Raw genomic sequence first — 24,920 nt, forward strand, 5'->3', positions numbered from 1 at the left:
TACATTCCTCCTTCCATTTTCATATCCACAGTATTGCACTTGGGTGAAATCAGACTAATTAACATATATAACAGCTTAGGAAATACAAATACACTACTTAGAATTTGCACAGCAAGAGCCCCTGTTCACAGAGGGGTGCAAACCTAACAGGGACAGCACATACAGATAGACACTCATTCAGTTAACTCACACAAAACAGTACCATGAATGACACACAGCAATGCTAGCCATTTTCTTCTGGAGCAAAATGAATGTTTATGATAAATTATGGAAAGAGTCCCAAACAAAAGTCTTAGGCATTTTTGAAAAGAATCAAATGCTGGATTTCTTCCTTGCCCCACATTTATGGGTACCCTGCCCCATTTTCTAAGTTGGTTATATCTTACTGCTGGTAAAAAGGTTTACATGGGGACTAACGCTGTGGAGTAGTAGGTTAAGCCTCTGCCTGTGGTGCCGGCATTCCATATGGGCACCAATTCAAGTCCCAGCTGCTCCACTTCCAATCCAGCTCCTTGCTAATGGCTTGGGAAAGCAGTAGAAGATGGTGCAAGTGCTTGGGCCCCTACAATCATGTGGAAGACCCAGAAAAAGCTCCTGGCTCCAGGCTCCTGGCTTCGGATCAGTCCAGCTCCAGCTGTTATGGCCATCTGTGGAGTGAACCAGCGGATGGAAGACCTCTCTCTTTCTCTGTCTGTTCTTAACTCTGCTTCTCAAATAAATCTTTAAAAAACAAACAAAAAAAAAGTGTATGTATTGCCCCCAAAGGACATCCAGTAAGGTCTAGAGACACTGTCAGCTGTCACAACTGGGTGAGTGGTCCTACAAAAACCTAATGTGTACAGGTCAGAGATGTTGCTAAACATCCTACAATGTACAGGACAGTTCCTTGCAACACCAAATTATTAGCTCCCCAATGTCAATAATGTTGAAGATGAGAAACCCTAATGAATTGCACTGTATCACAATAATGCTCAGCTTCCTAGGGAGAGGAAAGCAAACGTTAACTACCTCCCTGAGTCAGGAACAACAGCCAACACTTCACATATATCATTTAATTCTCACACCAATCTTAAGAAATATTATCCCACATGACAATACTTAGGTTTAGATAAAAGAAGTTATTTGCTCAGGTTCATAGAATATTGCTAAGTTGGCACTGTGGTATAGCAGGTGAGGCCAATGCCTGTGACACCAGCATCCCATATGGCACCAGTTAGAGCCCTGGCTGCTTCACTTCTGATCCAGGTCCCTGCTCATAGCCTGGTAAAAGCAGTGGACCATGGCTCAAGTGTTTGGGCCCCTGCCACTCATGTGGGAGACCTTGAAGAAGCTCCTGGCTCTGGCCTGACCCTGCCCCAGCAGATGCAGCCATTTGGGGGGAATGAACCAGTGGATGGGATCTCCCTCTCTCCCCGCCCCCACGTCTGTAACTCTGCCTTTCAAATAAAACCTTTTTAAAAATTAAAAAAAAAAGAGTATTGCTGGCTAATCTGACACCATACCTATGGTTCTTTCACTTGCTTAAGAGGCAGAAGTGACTTAGAAGAGGCCCTTGACTTAGAACATGATTTTAATATAGAATCTTTGCTACATTGATTGGCTGGAGCTGGTCTATCTGTTGCATAGCCTAGAAAGAATAACAGGACTCTAGCCATGTGCAAAACCAAATGAGTTCTTCACAATGCAACCAGTTGTGAAAGTAAAAATATTGGACAATGCTAAGTGATAGTTGCTTTTTAAAAAATTTCCTTTGGGGGCCTGTATGGTGGTACAGTTGGTTAAGCACCACTTGCAATGCACAGTATCCCATATCAAAGTGCTGATTTGAGTCCTGGCTGCTCTGCCTCCAATCCAGCTCCCTATATCACCTGCAAAGGCTGTGAATGATGGCCCAAGTGCTGAGGTCACTGCCACCCATGTGGGAGACACAAACTCAGATCAAGCTGTTGTGGCCATCTGGGGAGTGAATGAGCAGATGAAAGATCCCCCCCCCCTTTCTTTTCCAAATAAATAATTTTTAAAAAAAATTTCCTTTGATGAGTTTCAAAGAATAGAAGAATAAAGACATGTTCCTAAAACATGTCTATAGAAAGCACCATTCTCACCAATGGTCTGAAATAAAGTATGTTAATACAAAAAACTAAAGCATCTTGAAAAGTTGCCCATTTGTTTCCTTTTCTTCATGAATTTAGTCATTTATTAAAAATATTTATGCTTACCATACATCAGTTTCCAAAGATACCAAACTGTCCAAGAGTGATATAGTCGGTTTACTCACAGAAATCATAGTTGTACTAGGCTAAAAACAATGGCCACAGATTTTTTGATACCCAATTGAACAAAATGTTAAATCTATTTCTGAATTTCTTAAATCTTGGCAGGGCAATGACTAGCTTTCACCGACAGAACCAGGTAAAAATATGCATTCTGAACTCAAGTTTCAAGGTCTTGCAAATGGCATTCTTGTCTCTCTTGGAACGCTGGTGCCATGTGAACAAGCCTGGGCTGGCTTACTGGAGGATGAGAGACAATTTGGAACAGAGAAGTGCAGGCCTAACTGATACTCCCCCAGACCCAACAGCTTCAGCTGAGTAACTTGAAAGAGTAACTTCAGAGATCAGCCCAGACAACCTACAAAGTTAACAGACTTTCAAGAAGTAATAAATGTGTGTGTTTTAATTTGCTTTGTGGTGATATTCATTTGTTTAAATGTATCTGAAAGGGAGAGCAAGATGGAGAGAGAGAGGTCTTCTATGTGGTTACTCCCCAAATGCCTGCGATAGTCAGGGCTTGGCCAGGCTAAAGCCAGGAATCTGGAACTCAATACAGGTCTCCATGTGGGTAGCAGGGACCCAAGCAATTGAGCCATCACCACTACCTCCAGAATGTACATTAGCAGGAAGCAGGACTCAAACCCAGTCCCACATGGCATCGTGCTCAACAAACACCTACCCTTTTGGTGGTATTTTATGCAGCAAAAACTAAGTAATCCAAGAGTTTAGTAAGTAGGAAGACAAACAGGCAACAATGTAGCACAGCAAGTGCTACACAGGACATGAGGGCATGGGTTAGCCGTTGGTAACTAAATACAACAATTATACTTTGTTAAAGGCGTAGTCCCATCTCTCATTGGACTCGATTTTATATCACTGGCTTATTCAACTCCCAGTTGAACAAAGAACAAAGTATATTAGCCAAAACCACTGTAAACAGAACATTAGAACCAGAGCTAGTGTTGTGGTACAGCAGGGTAAGCTTCTACCTGCAACGCTAGCATTCCATACCAGAGTGCAGGTTCAGCTGCTCTGCTCTCCATCCAGCTCATTGCTAAAGCTCGTGGGAAAGTTGTGGATGATGGCCTGAGTGCCTGGGCCCCTGCCACCCATGGGCCAGACCTGCATAGCGGTACAACCTCCAGGCTTCAGCCTGGCCCAGCCCCAGCTGTTGCACCCATTTGAGGAGTGAACCAATGAATGGAAGATCTTTCCCTGTGTGTCTCTCCCTCTGTCTCTCTGCCTTTCAAATATATATATATTTTTAAAAAATAGAAAATGTGCAGTGATGCTATAAATAGTACTGAAACAGTATTTTTACACTTTGTGTTTCTGTGTGGGTTCAAACTGATGAGATCTTTACTAATTATATACTGAATCGATCTTCTGTATATAAAGATAATTGGAAATGAAAAAAAAAAACCTGGTGTTAAATTGGAAATGGCATAGAAAATTAATTAATTTTTTTAAAAAAATATTATGTAGGATCTCTGTCTTTAATGTGCTGTACACTGTTATTTAATGCTATAACTAGTACTCCAACAGTATTTTTTTCACTTTGTGTTGCTATGTAGGGGCAAACTGTTGAAATCTTTACTTAATATATACTAAACTGATCTTCTGTACATAAAGAGAATTGAAAATGAATCTTGATGTGATTGGAAGGGGAGAGGGAGCGGGAAAGGGGAGGGTTGCGGGTGGGAGGGAAGTTATGGGAGGGGGGAAGCCATTGTAACCCATAAGCTGTAGTTTGGAAATTTATATTCATTAAATAAAAGTTTAATAAATGAAAAAAAATAGAAAATTAGAACTGTCAAAACTTTTAAAGTGCAAATATTAATAAATTTTGAGCTTTGAGCAGTGATACTGTTATAAAACAAGTTAACATTTTAAATTCAAATCTCTAAGATCTAAAACCAAATTCATCATTGCTGCTACAATATGCTCATTCTTGACCTGTCAATTCCTGCCAATATGCTAGTCTCACAGCCAATCAATAACCAATTTCTACCAGCTTTTGCTTTGTGTTGTTCCTTATAACTGCCATTCCTTTTTATTTCTGCTGTCCTACATGAGATCCATATTGCCTCATTCCTGAAAGACAGTAATAGCCTCCTATCTCTTCTTTGTGAACGGTCTTTGACATTATTATATAATTTACCAGATAAAGTCCAAAGACCTCAACCACTCAGCATACTATATTATTATATCACATCATATCATAAGAATGGTATATCACTTATTACTATGTCCTAAAACCCACTACTACAGACAGACCTGTCATTCAAAAATGCCTTGCTCATTTCCATCTTGTATATTTGTTCCCACTATACCCTGCACCCAGGAATGCCATCTTTCCTACCCAAATATCACCCACTCTTTAAGGCTCTACTTAATGTAACCTCTGTCATGAAATCTTTGTTTTAAGACTTATTATTTATTCAAAAGTCAGAGTTGCACACACACAGAGAGAGAGAGAGAGAGAGAGAGAATTTTCCATATGTATGTTCACTCTCCAGATTGTCACAACGGCCAGGGCTGGGCCAGACCAAAGACAGGACTCCGGAACTCTATCCAAGTCCCCAAGTGGGAGCTGAAGCCAAAACACTTCGGCCATCTTCATTTACTCTCCCAGGCATGTTAGCAGGGAGCTGGATCAGAAGTCAAGCAGCTAGAACATGAACCTCGGCACCCATATGAATGCTGGTGTTGCAGGCAGTGGTTTTATCTGCTATGCCACAACACTGGCCCCTCATGAAATCTTGTATGTGTCCTGTAACTTTCTGTGCTCTAAGACCAAATAGGTTTATAACATGTATGTCTTCCAGTGATTTTATAAACTGACATCATCCTATTCTGCTGCAATTTGACTTTATCCATATATTTAGCATCTTCTTTAATAGTTTTCTGTGACTAAAAAGTAGAGATGGGACTTTTGCTTTTTTGTGTTGCAAAATTGGTAAACACTGATTATATATTTTATCAATACTGCCTTAGTTATAAGAAGCTTTGTGGGCCGGCACTGTGGTATAGCAAGTAAAGCTGCTACCTGCAGTGCTGGCATCCCATATGGGCACCAGTTCGAGTCCCGGCTGCTCTACTTCTAATCCAGCTCTCTGCTATGGCCTGGTAAGGCAGTAGAAGATGGCCCAAGTCCTTAGGCCCCTGCAACCATGTAGAAGACCTGGAAGAAGATCCAGGCTCCTGGCTTCAGATCCACACAGCTCCGGCCGTTGTGGCCACTTGGGGAGTGAACCAGTGGATGAAGACCTCTCTCTCTCTCTCTCTGTCTCTGCCTCTCTGTAACTCTACCTTTCAAATAAATAAATAAATAAATTTTTTTTTAAAGAAGAAGCTTTGCAATCTCACATTTGTCAGACGTATACTCTCGGTTTAAGTCATGACAGATTAACAGCTATTTGAATTTTTCCCTTGCCATACTCAACTGCAAAACCTCACAAAATACTTAAAGCAAATAACTAAGATACTGGATAACAGACTTCATAAGGCTCCAAATTTGCTCCCACTTTTAGATAGAAGGCACTTTCCAAACCACAACACAGGGAAGTAAGCCTAACAGAAAGCAGTAATCTCACTGGGCAGACTATCAAAGACAAAGGATTTACACAGGGAACAAGAGCCTTAGAAATCTGCACAGGGCTCACTCCTGGTCATTGGCCAAACACTAAGCTGTGCTAGTGCAGGACAAGACCGTATAACATCTACTAGCAAAAGTACTATAGAGATCTAAGAGCAGAATAGAGATTCTGGAGGTCACACAATGCTGAAATACTGAAGTTGCAATCAACCAGGGTGGAGAGGCACTTCTGAACATTCAGTTGTGACCTCAGAAATACGACACAGTAATATCAAGGGACACACAGTAAACTAAGGGCTACTCTACACTCATGTTAATAAAACCAGGTGGGAGGGTGGGTGTTGTAGTGGAAGGGGCTAAGCTGTCACTTGTAACTTCCCCATCACACATCTGAGTGCTTAGACTTAAGTCTTGCCTCCACTTCTGACCAACTTCTTGCTAATGTACCTGGGAGGCAGTAGATGATGGCCCAAGGATTTGGGTCCCTTTCACCCATGGGGCAAACTTAGGTTGAGTGCCCAGTTCCTGGCCTGGCACAGCCCAGACTGCTGCAGACAGTTCAGGAGTGAAATCAGTGAATGGAAGGTCTCTCTCTCTCTCTCTCTCTCTCCATCCCTGCCCCCTGTTCATTCTGCCTTTCAAATAAATATGGAATTAAAAAAAAAAAAAGGTAACCTACCAGTAGATTTATTTTCTGCTCCAACAAAACTATAAAGGAAGATAAAAAGATAATATCTTCCTTGTTATCTACAATGTATTACCTACAATGTAATAAACATAACATACTATAAAAATGAAGTCTACAGGGGCCTGGCACTCTGGCACAGTGGGTTAACTCCCTGGCCTGAAGTGCCAGCATCCCACATGGGTACCGGTTTGAGATCTGGCTGCTCTACTTCCGATCCAGCTCTCTGCTATGGCCTGGGAAAGCAGTAGAAGATGGCCCAAGCTCTTGGGCCCCTGCACCCACATGGGAGACCCGGAAGAAGCTCCTGGCTCCTGGCTTCAGACTGGCACAGTTCCGGTCGTTGCAGCCAATTGGGGAGTGAACCATTGGATGAAAGATCTCTCACTCTCTCTCTGCCTCTCCTCTCTCTGTGTAACTCTTTCAGATAAATAAATAAAATCTTCAAAAAAATGAAGTCTACAATGAAGCAGGAAAATATGATCCAGGAGAAAAAAAATAACACAAACAATAAATAGCAATTAACAATTGTGTTCAATGACATAAAAGGGAAGGCAGACAAATTAAGTGACCAGATAAGGAGACTCAGGAAAATGCAAACTATTTTTTTTAAGCAACTGGAAATTCAAGAGATGAAATGAAGTTTCACCAGATTTACTGGCATATTGAACATTTTAGATGAAAAGCACCAGTGAACTAGTAGAAAGGTTACTTAAAAACTATCCAAACTGAAGGACAGAGAAAAAGGTAGAACAAAATGAAGACAGCTTCAGTGACCTGAAGCTTTGTGACAACATGAAGCAGTCTTACAGATCTTTAATTTAAAGGTAAAGAAAGGCTAGAAAAAATATTTGAAGAAATGCTTGAGAATTTTCCAAATCTCATTTTTTAAAAAAATCTGATGCAAAAATGTCAAAGATAAAGACAAACACAATCATGCTAAGGCATATTACATCCAAGGTGTTAAAAATCAAAGATAAGGGAAAAAAGCATAAAAGCAGCAAAGGACAAGAAAGAACACATGGGTCCACAATGACAAGCATGACAGCTGGCTTTTCACCATGAATGACACGTACTAGAAGACAATATAAAGCCACTCTTAAATGCTGAAAGGAAAAAAAAGATCAGCCTAGAATTATATATTTAGCAAACACATCCTTTAAAAATACAGGTGAAATTAACATTTTCAATTAAGCAAGAGCTGAGAGAAATATTGATTGCCAGACTCACTTAAAAGACAAGCTAAAGAAAAGTTCTTTAGGGCCAGTGCTGTGGTGTGGTAGGTTAAGTCTCTACCTGCAGAGCCAGCACCCCATATAGGCACCAGTTTGTGTCCTGGCTGCTCCTCTTCTGATCCAGCTCCCTGCTAATGGCCTGGGAAAGCAGCAGAAGATGGCCCACATGCTTGGGTCCCTGCACCAGAAGCTCCTGGCTCCTGGCTTTGGATCAGCTCACTTCCAGCAGTTGCTGCCATTTGGGGAGTAAACCAGCAGATAAAGACCTCTCTGTCTCTCCTCTCTCTGTAACTCTGCTGCTCAAATAAATAAATAATCTTTTAAAAATATTACAAAACTATCTGCAATATTAAAAAAAAAAAAGTTCTTCATGCTGAAGGGAAATGATACCAGAGAGAAACCTGGGCCTACACAAAAGAATGAAAAGTACCAAACATGATAACTATGGTAAGGTTAAGACTTTGATGTCTTGTTTCTTAATTTCCTAGACAGCCAACTGACTGTTCAAAGAAACTAAAGCAATATATTTTGGAGTTTACTAACATATTCAGAAGTAAAATGTATATAACAGCACAGAGGAAGGGAAGAGGACAAATGCAAGACCACCATTGTGAAGCTTGTACATTCTAAGAGTAACAACAGCAATTCTGTTAATTTTTGTAGACTCGAGGATGTAATCTCTAATGTAAGAAATTTAGAAAATAATTAAAATAATGTGGGGGCTGGCACTGTGGTGTACTGGTTAAGCTGCTGCTTGCTACGCCTGTATCCCACATTGGAGTGCTGGTTTGAGTCTTGGCTATTCTGCTTCTAACCCAGATCCCTGTTAATGTACCTGCGAAGCACAGGAAGATGTCCTAAGTACTTGAGTTCCTGCCACCAGTGTGGGAGACCTAGATGTAGTTCCTGGCTCCTAGCTTCCAGCCTGGCTCAGTCCTAGCTGTTGCAGCCTTGTGGAGAGTGATCTAGCAAAAAGAAGGTGTCTCTCTTTTTGTCACTCTTTCAAATAACTAACTAACTAAATATTTTTTTTAAAAAAGGAAAATAACAAATGAAGATGTAATTTTTTTTTAAAACCACTAAACTTGATTAATTCAATAGGTGACAGTAAAGAAAAAATGAATGAAGAACTAGATGGTACAAATAGAAAACAGTAACTAAGACACTCAAACCTAACAATAATTATATTTAATGGACTAAACTCATCTATAGACAGACTGTGTAAAAAAGCAAGATGCAAATATATGACTTCCATAAGAACTGCAACTTAATATTAAAGGTACAGTTATAAATACAAGGATAAAAAGTCATGATAGTTACATAAATACCAAGTATTTTAAAAACAAATATTAAGATATCAGATACCACAGACTTCAAGAAAAGGAGTATGACCAGGCACAAAGTGGAACATTTCATAAGAATAAAAGGGTCAATGCATCAAGGAAAAGCAATGATCTTAATTTGTATTTCCCTATCAATGGAACTTCAACATACATGAAGCATGAAGCAGCATAACCAAAGGAAGAAACAGACAAATCAACAATGACTGTGAAGGTTTTTAACACTCCTGTCAGTAATGGAGAAAAGCAAACCAACAAAACATCAATAGGTGTCTTTGTGCTGCTATAAAAGAATATTTGAGACTGTGTTTCTTCTGTTTATTTAAGAGAAAATTATATTTCTTCCTTTTTAATAAAACATTTATTTATTCAAAAGGCAGAGAGAAAGAAAAGATAAAACAAAGACCTTCCATCCACTAGTTCACCCCAAATGCCTGCAACAGCCAAGGCTGGGTGAGGCCAAAGCCAGGAGCCAGGAACTTCACCCATGTGTCCCACAAGGGTGGCAGGGACAAAGCATTTTGGCCATCATCTGCTGCCTTCCAAAGTGCATTAGCAGAAAGATGGTTTGGAAGTAGAGTAGCCAGTGGCACTCTGACATGGGACATTGGCATCACAAGTGGTAGCCCCAGAAATTTATTTCTCACAGCTCTGAGGGTCAGAAGTCTAAAATCAAGGTACTAGCATTTGCATGCTCCAGTGGGGAGAATACTGTGTTGTCACATGTCAGAAAGCTGGAGAGCAAATCTGGACCAGTCCCATCAATCCCTTTCACAAGAACGGGGGAGGGAGGAGCCCCAATAATCTAATCACCCCTTAAAGTCCTCACCTCTTTACACTATCACACTTGCTATTAAGTTCCAACATGTAAATTTTGGAGCAGGCAAATTCAAGCTATAGTAGTAAGAATACAGAAGATTTAGGAACATCACCATCATCATCAATCAAACAAACCCAGGTGCACGTTCAGAACACTCCACCTAATGACTAAGTATACATTCTTTTCAAGTGTGCACTGAACATTCACCAAGACAGACCACGTGTAGGGCAGAACACAAGTCATAGTGAGGGTAAAACTGAAAGCATTCAGAACATCTTATATAAACACAATGGAATTAAACCTAAAGCTACTAACAGAATAATATCAAGACAATCCCCAATTATATGTCATTAAACGAAGGTGTTAAATTGTAGGCAAAGAAAGTGCCTGTTACAGTCAATAAATAATGAATATAACCTCATTCCCCTCTATGGAAGAAGCATCTAATTTCTTGCTGTATCATGTTCACTATAACCATGGGGGACAGGGATTTTCTTAGAGAAGTTATTAGAATGCATTCCAGTGTGTTCCATAGGAAACAATCTTTGCCTGTGGTTGTCTTCTTAATCACAGTTGACTGAAATTCGTAGGATCAAAAGATGTTTTGGATGCTGTTTAATCATATTGTAATTAACTGTCATCTATATCAAACAGATTTCATTCCAAGTAAAGTTTATTTTTATTAACAATATAGTAGGAAAAAATCTGCTGAGGATAAATTTGTACAGCTGGAGAGTTCTCCAAAGATCTATAAATTAGATTAAACCTTACATGTTACAATTAAAGTCATTCCTGGGATTTCATCACCTTTCATTTCCACATAAAAATACACAGCCAAGCACAGCTTGAGAGATTTCATTCAAGTAACATAAAAAAAGGTTTTCATTATTTTTATTTATTGATTTATTTGACTTACTGAACCATATTCTGACTTTCTGCTTCTACATTTCAAATGCTACATATTTCATCTTCCCTAACAATACAGAATGATGCAATTCTAATTTGATGACTAGCCTTTGTCTTAAGTGCCATCTTGGAGTACTGATATTTTCAGAATGAACAGGAAGCAGACCACTTCAACGGATTAGGAAATAGAGGTCAGCACTCTTGTTCAACTGTGCAGAAACAGATCTGGTTCTCCTGAATCCAAGTATGACTTAACATTTTTTGGATTTTCATTGTATTAATCCTCAAGAAACCATAAAAGAACATGCTTCATTTTCAAAAGAAAAGAAGTCATGTGAACCAGCAATACATGGGTCTATGCATATGGACACAATCAGCCCAAAGGGAGAAAACAGTCCCTTGAAGAAACAATCATAGCAAAGAGCTTCCAACTGCAAACACAAAACTGATTTTCAGCACCCAAATCAGGACTTCTACAGTGATCTTTCAGTCCTTAGTTTTAGTTCAGATGCCCTTTCCACACTGACTACTCATATGGATTACTCTTTAGAATTTTCACATAACAGAGGTTAGCATATAAACTGAGCAAGAACAAAGAAACAAACTATCTTCTATCTCAAAGTCAGATGCAAATATGTTTCTCCAGTGTTTGTCAGTGACCCTGACTACCTGGCAATATGAAAAATATTTACTCTCAAATTCATAAATGAAAAACTCATGTGAAAATGTGGTCTCATATTTTTATGAACACCTCAGGAAAAAATATTTGTTTAGTGAGGAAAATCTAAAATGAACTAACCTCAGGAGCTTTAATCAGAGCACAGTTCTTGTGTGAAGCTAATATTGCTAGCACCTTGCAGTAATAAATTCGTTAAGTCAACTCTCCATTATTTATGTGAACAAATATGAGTCATGGAATCAACATGCCCATAATCCAGAAGTCTCTTGTCAGTGAAATCTTCTCAAAGAGAGTGGAGGGTAAGGGTCTTGACTAAGAAGGGTCAGAAAAGGGGCTTTTAGGGCACAGGAAACGTACTAATTCTTTTTTTTTTTAACTTTTTTTCTTTTTCTTTTTCTTTTTTTTTTTTGACAGGCAGAGTGGACAGTGAGAGAGAGAGACAGAGAGAAAGGTCTTCCTTTGCCGTTGGTTCACCCTCCAATGGCTACCACAGTGGGCGCGCTGCGGCCGGCGCACCGCGCTGATCCGAAGGCAGGAGCCAGGTGCTTCTCCTGGTCTCCCGTGGGGTGCAGGGCCCAAGCACTTGGGCCATCCTCCACTGCACTCCCTGGCCACAGCAGAGAGCTGGCCTGGAAGAGGAGCAACCGGGACAGAATCTGGTGCCCTGACCGGGACTAGAACCCGGGGTGCTGGCGCCGCAGGTGGAGGATTAGCCTAGTGAGCTGCGGCGCCGGCCTTTCTAGTTCTTTTTTTAAGATTTATTTATTTACTTGAAAAGCAGAGTTAATGAGAGAGAGAAGACAGAAATCTTCCATCTGCTGGTTCACTCCTTAAATGGCTGTAACGACTGAAGCTAATTCAGGACCCAGGAAAAGCCAGGACCCAGGAGCTTCTTCTGGGTCCCCCATATGACTGGGAAGGGCCCAAGGACTTGGGCCATCTTCTGCTGCTTTCCCAGGCACATTAGCAGGGAGCTGGATCAGAAGTGGAGCAGCCAGGACTCGAACCAGTACCCATATGGGATGCCAGCATTGCAGGCCATGGCTTCACCCACTGAGCCACAGCTCTGGCCTCTGTTCTAATTCTTGATCACCACCTAGGCTAAGTGTGTCTACTCTGAGATAAACCATTAAAGCTGCACCCTTATGATTGGTGTACTTTTTTAGCTTTGTGACTAAAAAAAATGTGATTTTAAAAAAGGCTAATTTAGAAATTAAATGTTGTTTTTTTTTGTTTTGTTTTCGCTTTTTTTTTTTTTTGACTGGCAGAGTGGACAGTGAGAGAGAGAGACAGAAAGGTCTTCCTTTGCTATTGGTTCACCCCGCAATAGCCGCTGTGGCCGGCGCGCTGTGGCTGGCGCACCACGCTGATTCGAAGCCAGGAGCCAGGTGCTTCTCCTGGTCTCCCATGTGAGTGCAGGGCCCAAGCACTTGGGCCATCCTCCACTGCACTCCCGGGCCATAGCAGAGAGCTGGCCTGGAAGAGGAGCGACCGGGACAGAATTTGTCGCCCCGACAGGGACTAGAACCTGGGGTGCCGGTGCCACAGGTGGAGGATTAGCCTAGTGAGCCATGACGCCGGCTGTAGAAATTAAATGTTAAAAACTCAAAATAGAACTAAATTCCATGAAGTTATAGATTTCTATCTTGTACTGTTGCATATTATACTTCTAGTACTAGTACTTAGAATTGTCGCTGGTACATAGAAAGGACTCAGCATACATTCAAATGAATTACTATTAAAAATTTTAAATTCTATTTATGTTAATTAGTTTCATTTCTTCATTTCCCTATGTATATAGTATAGCAAAACATCACATTGATCATCATAATTATGCACACAATTTCTGTCTATCACTTTTACTGTAATAAATCAAGGGGAGAAAAAGAAAATAATTTTTAAAACCCTATTACACAAAGATGGAAGAGCATGGGGCCAGCGCTGTAGCTGAATGGGTTAAGCCTCTGCCTGTAGCACAGGCATCCCAGATGGACACTGGTTCAAGTTTTGGTTGCTCCACTTCTGATCCAGCTCCCTGCTGATGCCCTGGGAAAGCAGTAGAAGATGGCCCAAGTCCTTGGGCTCCTGTACTCACAAGGGAGACCCAGAAGAAGCTCCTGATTCCTGGCTTCAGATTGGCCCAGCTCTGACCATTGTGGTCATTTGGGGAGTGAATCAGCGGATGGAAGACCTCTCTCTCTGTTACTCTGCCTCTCAAATAAATAAATGAATCTTAAAAAAAATAAAGTCAGAAGAGCTTATAAACAAACTTTGCTTACAAACAAGCAGTTTCCCCTCTTCCACCTCTCCTCATCTCCAAGTCTTGCTTTTCAGAGACTAAATTTATTTTTTAACCGCTCTTAACTTTCTCCTCTTGGCTTACCTGGTGGTTCTTTTGGTATCTCCAATGTTATTAGTTTTAGACACTGTGTTCCTTCATGGCAGATGAGGATTCCATTCCCTCATCACATCACCTCCATTTTCTTCCTCCAAATGTTATAAATAGTGAGACCCTGACTCAATCTAGAATTCAAATGTTGAATTTTACTGACAATTTGTCTTGTCATTTATTTCTTTGGAGAAACATGAACTTAAGAGACTAACAAGAAAACCATGGAATCCCAGAAACATCTGGATATGAGGAAGAAATCAGGCTGGAATGAGAAACTATAACCCAATTTCCACACAATATTCCTCACATAATCTTATTAATAATCAAGAATTGGTTCCATGCCTAATCACAAGCATTTTCCAAAAGTTTCCTATCTCAATAAGGCAGGAAATTCTGAAGTCTTTCAGTTAAAACAATTGTATCAAAGAAACAAATAATTTTAGACATAAACTTTTTTGTTATTATTTAATGAGATTCTCCTACAAAATTCAGAATACCAATTTGGGAGGGTAAACCTTCTCATTGTTTTATAGAGTAAAAATAAGAACTCAAAAAGTTAAAAAGTTTCCAGAGTCACATAGCTTAATCAGTACTACAGTCTACTATAAAAGTTTTTTTACTTACATATTCAGCAAATACTGAATGCTGTCAAAAAAAATGTTAAATGAGACAAATTCTTGCCTTCAGATGTTTCATTTCCAGAGCATACAAAAAGTCAAGAGGACACAGAAGGGGGCCATATAATTCTCTAAGGAGAGGTCAGGGAGAAGAGGGAAGGAGGTGGTGGTGGGGATACTCGGACCAGGCCTGAGAGTTGAGCGATCAGCAGGATGGCCAGGAGGGAGAAGGCGCACTGCTGACACAGGGAGGGCATATGGCAAGGCCTTCAAAGTAAGAAAACACCATGAGGAGGAACTGAGAGTCGACAGGGATGATCTGAGAATGAGGGGCTGGAGAGGAGTGGAGGAGGGAGGTGAGGGGTACAGGGACCAGCCTGTGAAGACAACCAAGAGTCACTCCACAAATGAAAGGAGAATGACATGCTCACACTTGCATCTTACAAAACAGACCATTTTGCTGGGATGAAGGCTGGTACGGAAGCACGAAACAAATGCCTCAGGAGACGATGCAAAAAGCAAAGCAAGAAATTCACTGCAGAAGGGAAATATTCTAGAGAGCCAGTGGCAGACTTGACATGACCTGTGACTGAAGGAGAAAAGGAAGTATGAGAAGGAATGGTTCCTAGCTTTCTGGTGCAAAATCTTTGAATAGACCATAGGGAGCTAATGCCATCATTCCCTAAGATGTTGGGGAAAACAGGGGTAGGGTGGTGACAAATTTAATATGGGACACTGATGAATGGGGACACCTATATTAAGACACTTAAGTATCTCAGCAATTTTCTGGGGCTTTCCTTGAATGCCTGGACTTCCTTAGTTTAACAGGTATTTAGTAAATGCAGCACAATTATGCCCCCAATCATCCAACCATGTCACATAGAATTAAACCACCTCTTAATTCCTATTTGGCTATTGCATTAGACTTTTCTAGAAACAGGATACTCTTCCCACCCGTCATTTGAAAAGATCTATAACTGTAGGGTAAATGCCTGATAATGTAATGTTTTAAATTAGTCGGAAAAGGTTTGATAGTGTGCTTGTTAAATTTGCTTAATCTCTTAAACAGGAAATTAGGTAAATGCATAGAGGGAAACCATAAAAATACTATGTCAAATGAATGCTATGGTATGGTATGAGAGCAAGGAAATACATTAATTGCTGTCAGGTGTCATTTTCTTAACTTTATATTTCCAGTGTAATGATTTCACTTAATCACAACAGACTTCTAATGTGTTTTTAGAATGTGAGAAAAATCTATTGTTTTCAATTTATTAAAAATTGGATAACCTATGAAACACCTACAAAAAAGATCTACTCAAGGGCAACCTCTCTCACTCCTGTCTTTATGCCCTTGCCCTTTCTTAACCATATATATATGATTATATGTGTGTGTGTGTGTATGTGTATACACATATATAATATATAGATATAATGCATCCTTTTCTCTGAAATTCCAATTCATTTCCTCTATGATTCTGATTCACTTTTCTTTACCTTCATATTCAAGTCTTATTTTTATACAGCATCCTCTCAAACTTTTGTCTATGCTCTGGTTATCATTTGTTTTGACCAAACCTTTCAGAAGAATTTTAGGTGTAAACACACATACACAGAGAAAGAGAGAGAGAGACCTAATATTTATCTTACACTACAATATGTTATTAGCACTATAATAAATGAAAAATTAAGTGAACAGGGTGTGGGATTAGATTTTCAGTGTATTTTAATCCATCTCCTCCAAAAAGTATTTTCCTAGGCTTCTGGTTAGTTTGAAATGAGCAGTTTGTGTGAAAAAAAAAAAAATCTTATTCCCTATATTATATATTCAATTTTCAATTTTGATGTATGTAAATCAATGGTTGTATATATTCCCTTGAGTGTTTTCCTAGATATTAATAAAGCTGATTTAATTTTTATTGTCAACTATTGTTTCTATATCAGATTTCCTTTATACTTATATGGACAGTCATCTATATGTATTCCATTCTTTCAGGTCATCTTTATTTTATAGGTCATAAAAGTGCTTATGTGACATGTGTACACTGTACGGGATTCTTCTTTGTTCTCACCATCATGCCCACAGTTCATTAAAAAATAAATAAATAAACTGTTCCTCGATAGACAAGACAAGGGCTGTTCAAGTCAGGGCTTCTTAAAGTGTCAATTTCACTTCTACAGATTTCCTTTTAGGAGCTCTGTTAGTTATCACAGATCAGGGAGAAGATGTGGTATTTGTCCCTTTGGGACTGGCTTATTTCACTAAGTATGATGTTTTCCAGATTCATCCATTTTGTTGCAAATGACAGGATTTCATTGTTTTTTCTTTTTTCTTAATGGAGAACAGGACTGGGAATGGGAAAAGGAGGAGGAGGTGGGGTGGGAGGGAGGGTATGATGGGAAGAATCACTATATTCCTAAAGTTGTACTCATGAAATTTGCACACATTAAATAAACGGTTTCTTTGGGAAAAAAAATACAGCTAGAAAAAAAAATCTAAGTTTATAAAACAAGCCCTAATGATCAAACACCAATACACGGTGAAACTACCATAGACACCCGTATTTAGGGACAGGTAGACAAGGAAGTCATTCAGGTCTTCAGAAACTGGAGATTCTTTGTTAAAGCTTCCAAAAATAGTCACATTTTCATTCCTAAAATTCTTGTCTTGGAAGGCATATTTTTTAAAACAACTGAGTAATTTATTTTCACTGTTTAAATGAATTGCAGGCTTAGGCACAAAACCAATGAACAGGTAGCCTGATTAGGGGGTCTGTCATCACTTTTAATTCTTCTTTGCATGCCTTATGAATGTTACACTTGACATCTGAGATAAATGATGGAGGTGTGTCCTGACACTGAAATGTGTTTAATATGCTTCATCCAAATGATGTAAGTCATAAAAACAATTTTTTAAAATAACTACTACTTTGTCAACTAATAGCATTAAAAAATCAAGTATTTTTTAATAATAAATTTTTACTTATTTGAAAGGCAGAAAGAGATCTTCCATGTGCTGATACAGTCCCTAAAAGCCTTCAACAGTCAAGGCTGGGCCAGGCCAAAGTCAGGAGCCCAGAACTCAATCTAGGTCTCCCATGTGGGTGTCAGGGACTCAACTACTTAAGCCATCACTGTTTCCTCCAAGGTGCCCATTAGCAGGAAGCCAGAATCAGGAACAGCAGAGACCTGAACACAAGCGCTTCAATATGGGATGCTGGCATCCCAAGTGACCACTTAACCACTGTGCCAAATGGGAATGTTAATTAAATTTCTTCTATCCAGCTAAACTTAACTTTATGCAAATATTTTACTTTAAGTCAGCAAAAAAATAAATCTATCCTACAAACTCTTGTGAGCCTCATTTGTCAAAATGGCTCACATTAAAGAAAAATCCTGGAACTTTATTTCCCAATACGAAATGCATGTGATGCACACATTTTTGATCAGTACAGTAAGGATTAGAACAAAGTTATAGCTTTGTTTGTTCTGTTTAAGCTTCTCTTCCTGCTTTGATCACGCAACAGAACACACCAAATGTATCATTTTCTGGGAGCCACAGGCAGATTTGCATGATTTTTATTATTTTACAAATACTGCTACTGTTCCCCTTTGGAGCACTTTTTAACAACAGCTTTATAGTGCAGTTGGCCTATATATAGATATCTAATAATTTCTTTCAAGTTTGTCGGTAAGAACAAAATAGGGCCGGTGCCACGGCTCACTAGGCTAATCCTCTGCCTTGCAGCGCCGGCACACTGGGTTCTAGTCCCGGTCAGGGCGCCAGATTCTGTCCCGGTTGCCCCTCTTCCAGTCCAGCTCTCTGCTGTGGCCCGGGAAGGCAGTGGAGGATGGCCCAAGTGCTTGGGCCCTGCACCCGCATGGGAGACCAGGAGAAGCACCTGGCTCCTGGCTTCGGATCAGTGAGGTGTGCTGACTGCAGCTCACCGGCCGCAGCGGCCATTGGAGGGTGAACCAACGGTAAAGGAAGACCTTTCTCTCTGTCTCTCTCTCTCACTGTCCACTCTGCCTGTCAAAAAAAAAAAAAATTAAAAAAAAACCAAAATAGATGATAGGTATACATCCCATTATTAATTTTTAAATTAATCTTTAAAACTTGGGTAAATTTGAGCCTCGTGAAAGGAGTTCAGGGTCAGAACAAAGACTAAGTAGGGGGAAAGCAGAGTGGACCTGTGTGAGCAGGGAACGATAACAAGGCTCTGTCTTCCTACAGACTGTCTCCACGCTCCCTAAGGACACCAGGCCACCAGCACAAGGAGCACTGGCATTTTGCTCCAGTCTCCTCTGGATGGTATATTTCATTTAATAAATTGTGTTGAAAAAGAATGATGGTTAGATTCAGAGTTTCAAGATCACTAACCAACAAATTTTGCTATGAGGCTGTCCTGGGTTTTATAGTGTTGCAAAATCCTTAAAATACAAAAGTGGAAAGTACTGCTAAACACTGCTAGCTGCTTGCTTGTTCCTGAGGTTTCCCACATAGGAACCTTTAACGCTCACAGATTTATGGGTGAGAGGCAGTATTTAACTCTGGGGTTTATAACATCTTGTTTTTACTTTTTGGTTGATTAATTTACATGGGTGTTTAAAAACCCTTGGATTAGAAAGCAATGCTCACAGCATAGTTTCCTTTTTGAAGGTACTAGCATTGAAAGTACAGTTTCAGTGGGGTTTAGAGAAATTCTCACTTTGCCAAGAAGTTACATTTTTCAGTTGTACAATCGGCATTTATCATTTCAATTACTTCATTGCCATGCTTGACAAGTGCCTCTCTCAAACTTTGAAAAGGCACTTTTCCAGATCATCAATCCCTTTTTCAGAATGAAATGCTTCTCTTTTAGAAGACAGTAGGTATTTTTTTAAATTAATTTACTTGTTCTAGTAAACTTAAAGTGCACTTTAGAAAATATAATACCTAGGAAGCAAAAGCTGGTTTTTTTTTTTTTTTGACTCTTTCTTAAAGAAGGAAGGTAAAATAGTTTAATTTTTGGTCCTTATAGAAAAAGTACTGCGTATTTAACAATATAATCCATTCATTCAACAATGAATTATTGACCGCTTACTATATGCAAACAAGCACAATGCTAAACATCACGTATTTCTGTGTTTGTCAGTATAGGTGAGATATTTTCTTCTAGCTGGAACTAAAGGATTTGATTCTCTCAGCTTTTTTTTTTCTATTTCATTTTTTGTAATTTAGGCTTTTCGGAGAATAAGCCATATGGAATATTCACAGTCTTTAAAGTTCAATAAGCCAAAACTTTTTCACAGTTCAAAAACAAAACAAAACAGGATCAATGGATAGTTTAAACCTATTGGTATCTACTGATAGTGTGGGTCAGAATCAAAACTATTAAAGGTGGGCATTTAGCCTAGTGATTAAGATGCCAATGAATACACGTGCAGCTCATGTCAGAGTACCTGGGTTACCTTTGATACCTGGCGCTGGCTCCAGATTCTAGGTTCCTACTAAAGCAGACCCCAGGAGACAGTGGTAATGGTTCTGCCATCTCCTTGGGAAAGAATTCCTGGCTCCTGGCTTAGCCTTGCCCCTGTCCTGGCCATTGTGGGCATGTGGATGTGAACCTGTGGATGAGAGCTAGCTCATTCTCTCTCAACTAAATGCATTTTTAAAAGAATAAAGCTACTTGAAAGGATTTGAGTCTGATGGTGAAAGGTAAATGACAAGTAGTAATTTGAAATGAGTAATTAAATCTGTATCATTTTCAAAAAGGTAACAAATTAAAGCAAGTGGAACTTGTATTAATAAGTCTGTATTAGTCACTAAACAAAACATAAGGAGTAAATAATTGATCTTTTTTCAAAGTTAAAATGCAGTATTTTTATGATTAGTATTCTAAGCAAATGTGTTTATTGAGGTTTCTATAATGTTTAACAAATCATATCTTATAATAATTTTATTTTGTGTAAAACTGTTAGGCTTTAAATTGTTTGTGGTGAAACAATGCAATTTTATTCCACAACTTATTTTTTAAACTACTGGCTGATTTTCAAGGCCAGGCCCACCAACCTCCTCTGAAAATCTGGAAGACAGCATATTAATTCATGCAGGAGCCATATCTAATACAGCAGAGACCAAAGGTATGAAGTAATTTCATTAACATGAAATGAATGGCACCACTTTTTCTCTTATTCATCCACCAGTGACGAACTGGATACTCATTAGTGAAATATCACAAAGATAAGGGGTTGAGTTATACTCAACCATAACTATTAACTCTACCAAATTATGCGGCTTCAGATACTGATCTATTTTGATAAACAAATAAAAAGCAAGGGCACTAAGCTGACTTACAGGACTATGGCACCAGACCCAAACAATTCTCCTGGAGACTGAATGCCTCTAGTTCTTTAAAACTCTCAAAGTCTCCTGCAGTGACAGAACTAATTCAAAAGGCTATGCATGCTCCTGATAACTTATGCACTCACATTAAGAACACAGCAACTGAGCTCACAATTTATGGAAGGTGCAAGAGTACATATGAATTCCCAGAAAGCAGGATAAATTGCTCCACTGTGGTTTACTGGTCACCAGGAAGCAGTTCAATTAACCCTTATTAGACATAAATGTAAAAGCAAAACATCTTGAAGTATCTTCCAGCACTAAAATTCTATTCTTCCTTCTCCTCCTTGCCTTCTTCTAGTAAAGCATTCCCATTATGTCATGATTCACATCATAACAGAAAGCCAATTAACCAACTATACAAAACAACCATTCCACTAAAAGACAAATCAAGGAGAAATTTGCACAGCTGTTGATTCGTATGTGCCCATATGAATGTGAATCCTGCTCAATCTGTAGACAGGAGAGCGTAATTTGAATATTTACTCACTGGTTAAACTGCTCTCTGGACTCTTGCAGATCTAACTTCCTACAGCAGTCACCTCCTTGAAAAGCACACCTACTAGTATGTTCTGAAGGTAAGATATTTTGAGCGCTTCATCAAAAATCTGTATAGCAACACAGATAGAATTACTTTAACTTACGGTTTTAAAGTGTGAACTACTTTTCTACTCTTTGAGTTCAAACTAATTGAAGGTTAGGAAGTAACCGCTTCCCCCTAGAAGCCAGAACTTTCACCTCTTCTGAACAGGGGAATATCTCACTTCAATTAGGTAAAAATAAGGGTTTGTTGATTGAATCATTGTCCAAGATCTATGTAAGCTGCCAACTGCTTATCTAAATTTCCTATCTAACACAATGGGCAATCCCTCAAAGTCAGGGCAGTAACTTACTTCATCCACTACCTGGAACTCTAAAAACAGTAGCAAAAACAACCTGCATAAATATTAGTTACTCAATCTAGTTTCAATTTGTTTCAAGGAACAATGATAAGAGAAATGCAAGGACTATGCTCAGTAGATCTACAAACCTGCCTATTTCAGAATAACTGAGCTTTAACCAACTCCAACTCAATCATCACAAATGATATTGTTTAAGTGGTAGGAGTAAAAGGAAGTGCAAAGATCAAAGGAGTGCTCACAAAGGGGAACAAGACCATTTTTATGGGTATACTCCTCATTTTACTGAGTTTGAAAAACAGGAGCATCTACTCAGCCCACATGAGTGCCAACTTTAGCACAGAAGATAAAACTGCAATTTCAAAACTAGGATAACAGATTTGCAAAATCACCACCAACTCCTAATAGGATTATACTGTTTTCTTAAATATGTTCTTCGAGTAGTTTAAAAGTGGTACACTTTCCACAACAAGCAGTGGTTAATTTCCAGCATTAAAACCTACATACAACGAGTCTTCTGTGTTCAAGTTGGCCTACGAGGCAGCCCAAGACGACATTTTACCTAAACAAGTGAAGGAAGGCATTGAGGAGTGGCAGGTATATCAATAGGGATGAACAGTTTTATGAGATTTCCTGTTTCCATTTCATACACACATACACATCCTTCATTTTAGGAATTCAATTCCATGATAAATGTAAAATGCTAAAAGAAACACACCTCTTTTGATTTCCTGCCTTCCTGAGCTCATCAGCTCAAATAGCACTTCACTTTATTTACCTGATCTGTTTAGCGCATAAAACAATAGAAGGCTTCATCTCTAGAAAGCACAATATTAAAATCAAGAAAACAACATACTTCAGCTAAGGGTTTTATTTTAATTAAGTCTCCTTCTTAAAGTTCCAGCACACACTAATACAGTTAAAACTGTTCAAGAATATTCAGTTGAGGAATCCTGCTAGAAAAATAATTATTGATCATTTTGTTTTCAAGTATTAGTATTTACCAAAGATCTTCAGTTTGTAGAAAACATTCTGATGCTAGAACTATTAAATATTTTAGCAATACCATAACATTTTTCTCAGATTATAAGCTTTATAAGAAAACCTTGGAGTTAAACAATGTTATTTCATAAGCTACAATGCTGAAAACCTCTAGTTAAAAGATCAGAAACTGTCTTCAGTCTTGATAACTAAATCCTAAATCATTAAGTACCAGTTAAGTTTCAGGATAGACCAAATTAAACACGTCCATCAGAGTCTATTTTAAAAGCCCATAAGAAAACTTATCTTTAGAATAGTCTTGGTTTATATCATGAGTTTGGTTTTCGAGGTTAGGCACAATGCACGATGCCACTGTCCAGAGCTTTATGTAATCCAGTGAAAAGTGCTCTAAGTGTGTGATTTCTCGTCTTTCTCTAACGCCAGGCCCTGGAGGATGAGTACCAGGCCCCCATTTTTTGAAAACTAATGCGCAGGTCCGACAGCAGGTGAACAGATTAGGCCCTGTCGCTGCGTGTGTGTGAGTGTGTGTGTGTGTGTGTATGTACACACGCCGGGCACTTGTGGGAAGCGAGGGCTTCTCTTTCAGAAGTCCAATAGGGAGGAATAGGCTCTCCTGTTTAATTCTGGGAAGCTGGGGAGGGCTTTTCCAACCTAGAGAACTGACAAGCACTTCTGCTTTCATTTCATGGAACGCCCTTAGGTGAAATCTGGTTCTGCACTGCACCAACCACCTTCTCCGATCTCCTCCGCGCCGCAGCGTACCCCAAACCTCCAGACACCCCCAGACAGAGACCAGGGGTGTGGATTTAAAAAAAAAGTTTCCAAGAGTCGCTTGGGGTAGCCGCGGGACCCAGGAGACAGGAGGGTTCCGGCGGCCGCGGCCCTTCGGCCGCACAGCCCCGCGCAGTCCGGATGTGCCTTTCCCCGCAGTCGCCAAAGCCCATGTGCCTCTCAACTACTGTCAACCTCCTCCCACGGTCTGGCCCAGCGGTTAGCGCAGGAATGAGGAAGGCTGCGGGCCGGGTGGGCGGCGGGACGCGGCCCCCAGCCCCCAGCGAGGCCCCCACTTGCCCGAGTTTGGCTTACCCTGGTGGCGGGTCCGCGCGCGGCCTCCCGGCGCCTAGGGGCTGCCCTCCGGGGCGGCGCGGGCCTGCGCGCTGGCGAAGGAAGAGGCGGCAGCCGGCTGGAGCCGGCGCCCGAGCGGGCCCGGGTGCGGGTCGGGACGCGGGAGCAGGCGCGCGGTCGGACCGGGCCGGGCCCGTCAGCGCCGCGCCATGTCCGCAGCGCGGGCGGAGGCAAGCGCGGGGCGCTCGGCAGCCGGGCGGCGCTGCACCGCCTTCCTGGCCCGGCGGCTCCGGCCTGGGCTGCGCCGGTCTGTGGGCAAGGGGCGGCAGGAGGCGTCCAGGCCAAGGGCGGCGGCGGCGGCGGCTGGAGGCCCGACCGACGGGAAAGGCAGGGGAAGCTGTCAGCGCGTCGCCGGGCCGCTCCGGTGGCGAAACCTCCTCTTCCTGCCCGGCTCGCTGGTGCACTTCTCTCTCTTGCTCTCTCGCTCACTCTCTCACTTCCTGGCTGGAAATTCCCACTGACGTCGAGAGAGAAGACCGACAGACGGACACAGGCGCGCACGCCGCGGGGGCGGGAGGTGGGGTCGCCGCCGGGGGTGGGGAAAGCCCGCACTTGTGGAGGCGCCCCGCGCCCCCGGTCCGGCCTGGCGGGGCGGCTCGGCTCCCGCCCCTGGCGGCAGCGTAGGGACGCGGAGCGCGCTCAGGCGGCCTTGGACGCTCGGCTGGCCTGCAGGGCTCCTGCTTCTGGCCCGGCGCTCTCGCAGCCTGGAGGGCTGGGGGCGAGCGGGGACGTCCCCAGGAAGCGCCTGCGGGCTCGAATTGTCCGGGCAAGCAGGCGGCGGCTGTGGGAGCGGGCGGTCCGGAGTCCTGAAAGGCAGGCCCGAGCAGCTGGCGGCGATGAGGGGTCGGCATGCATCCAAGCCTGCCAGCTACAAAAATAAATCTCATCTGTATGTTCCATTTAAGTCCGTCTCGGTTACACCCGAATCTCCTCACAGAGTAAACTGGAATTCCGATAGCATAAC

The 24,920-nt window shown here is 41.0% G+C and overlaps 1 protein-coding gene across 1 annotated transcript in view; it reads right to left on the bottom strand.

The window, feature by feature from the left end:
• Window positions 1-23,996, bottom strand: part of NFKB1 (nuclear factor kappa B subunit 1) — a 130,262-nt gene extending 106,266 nt beyond the window's left edge. The window contains 1 exon segment of the mRNA XM_062199816.1: window positions 23,918-23,996. The gene's annotated coding sequence lies outside the window, so the exon portion shown is untranslated.
• Between the last annotated feature and the right edge of the window lie 924 nt (window positions 23,997-24,920).

This window comes from Lepus europaeus, chromosome 8 (assembly GCF_033115175.1).
Source record: "Lepus europaeus isolate LE1 chromosome 8, mLepTim1.pri, whole genome shotgun sequence".
In the NCBI taxonomy this organism is placed as follows: domain Eukaryota; kingdom Metazoa; phylum Chordata; class Mammalia; order Lagomorpha; family Leporidae; genus Lepus; species Lepus europaeus.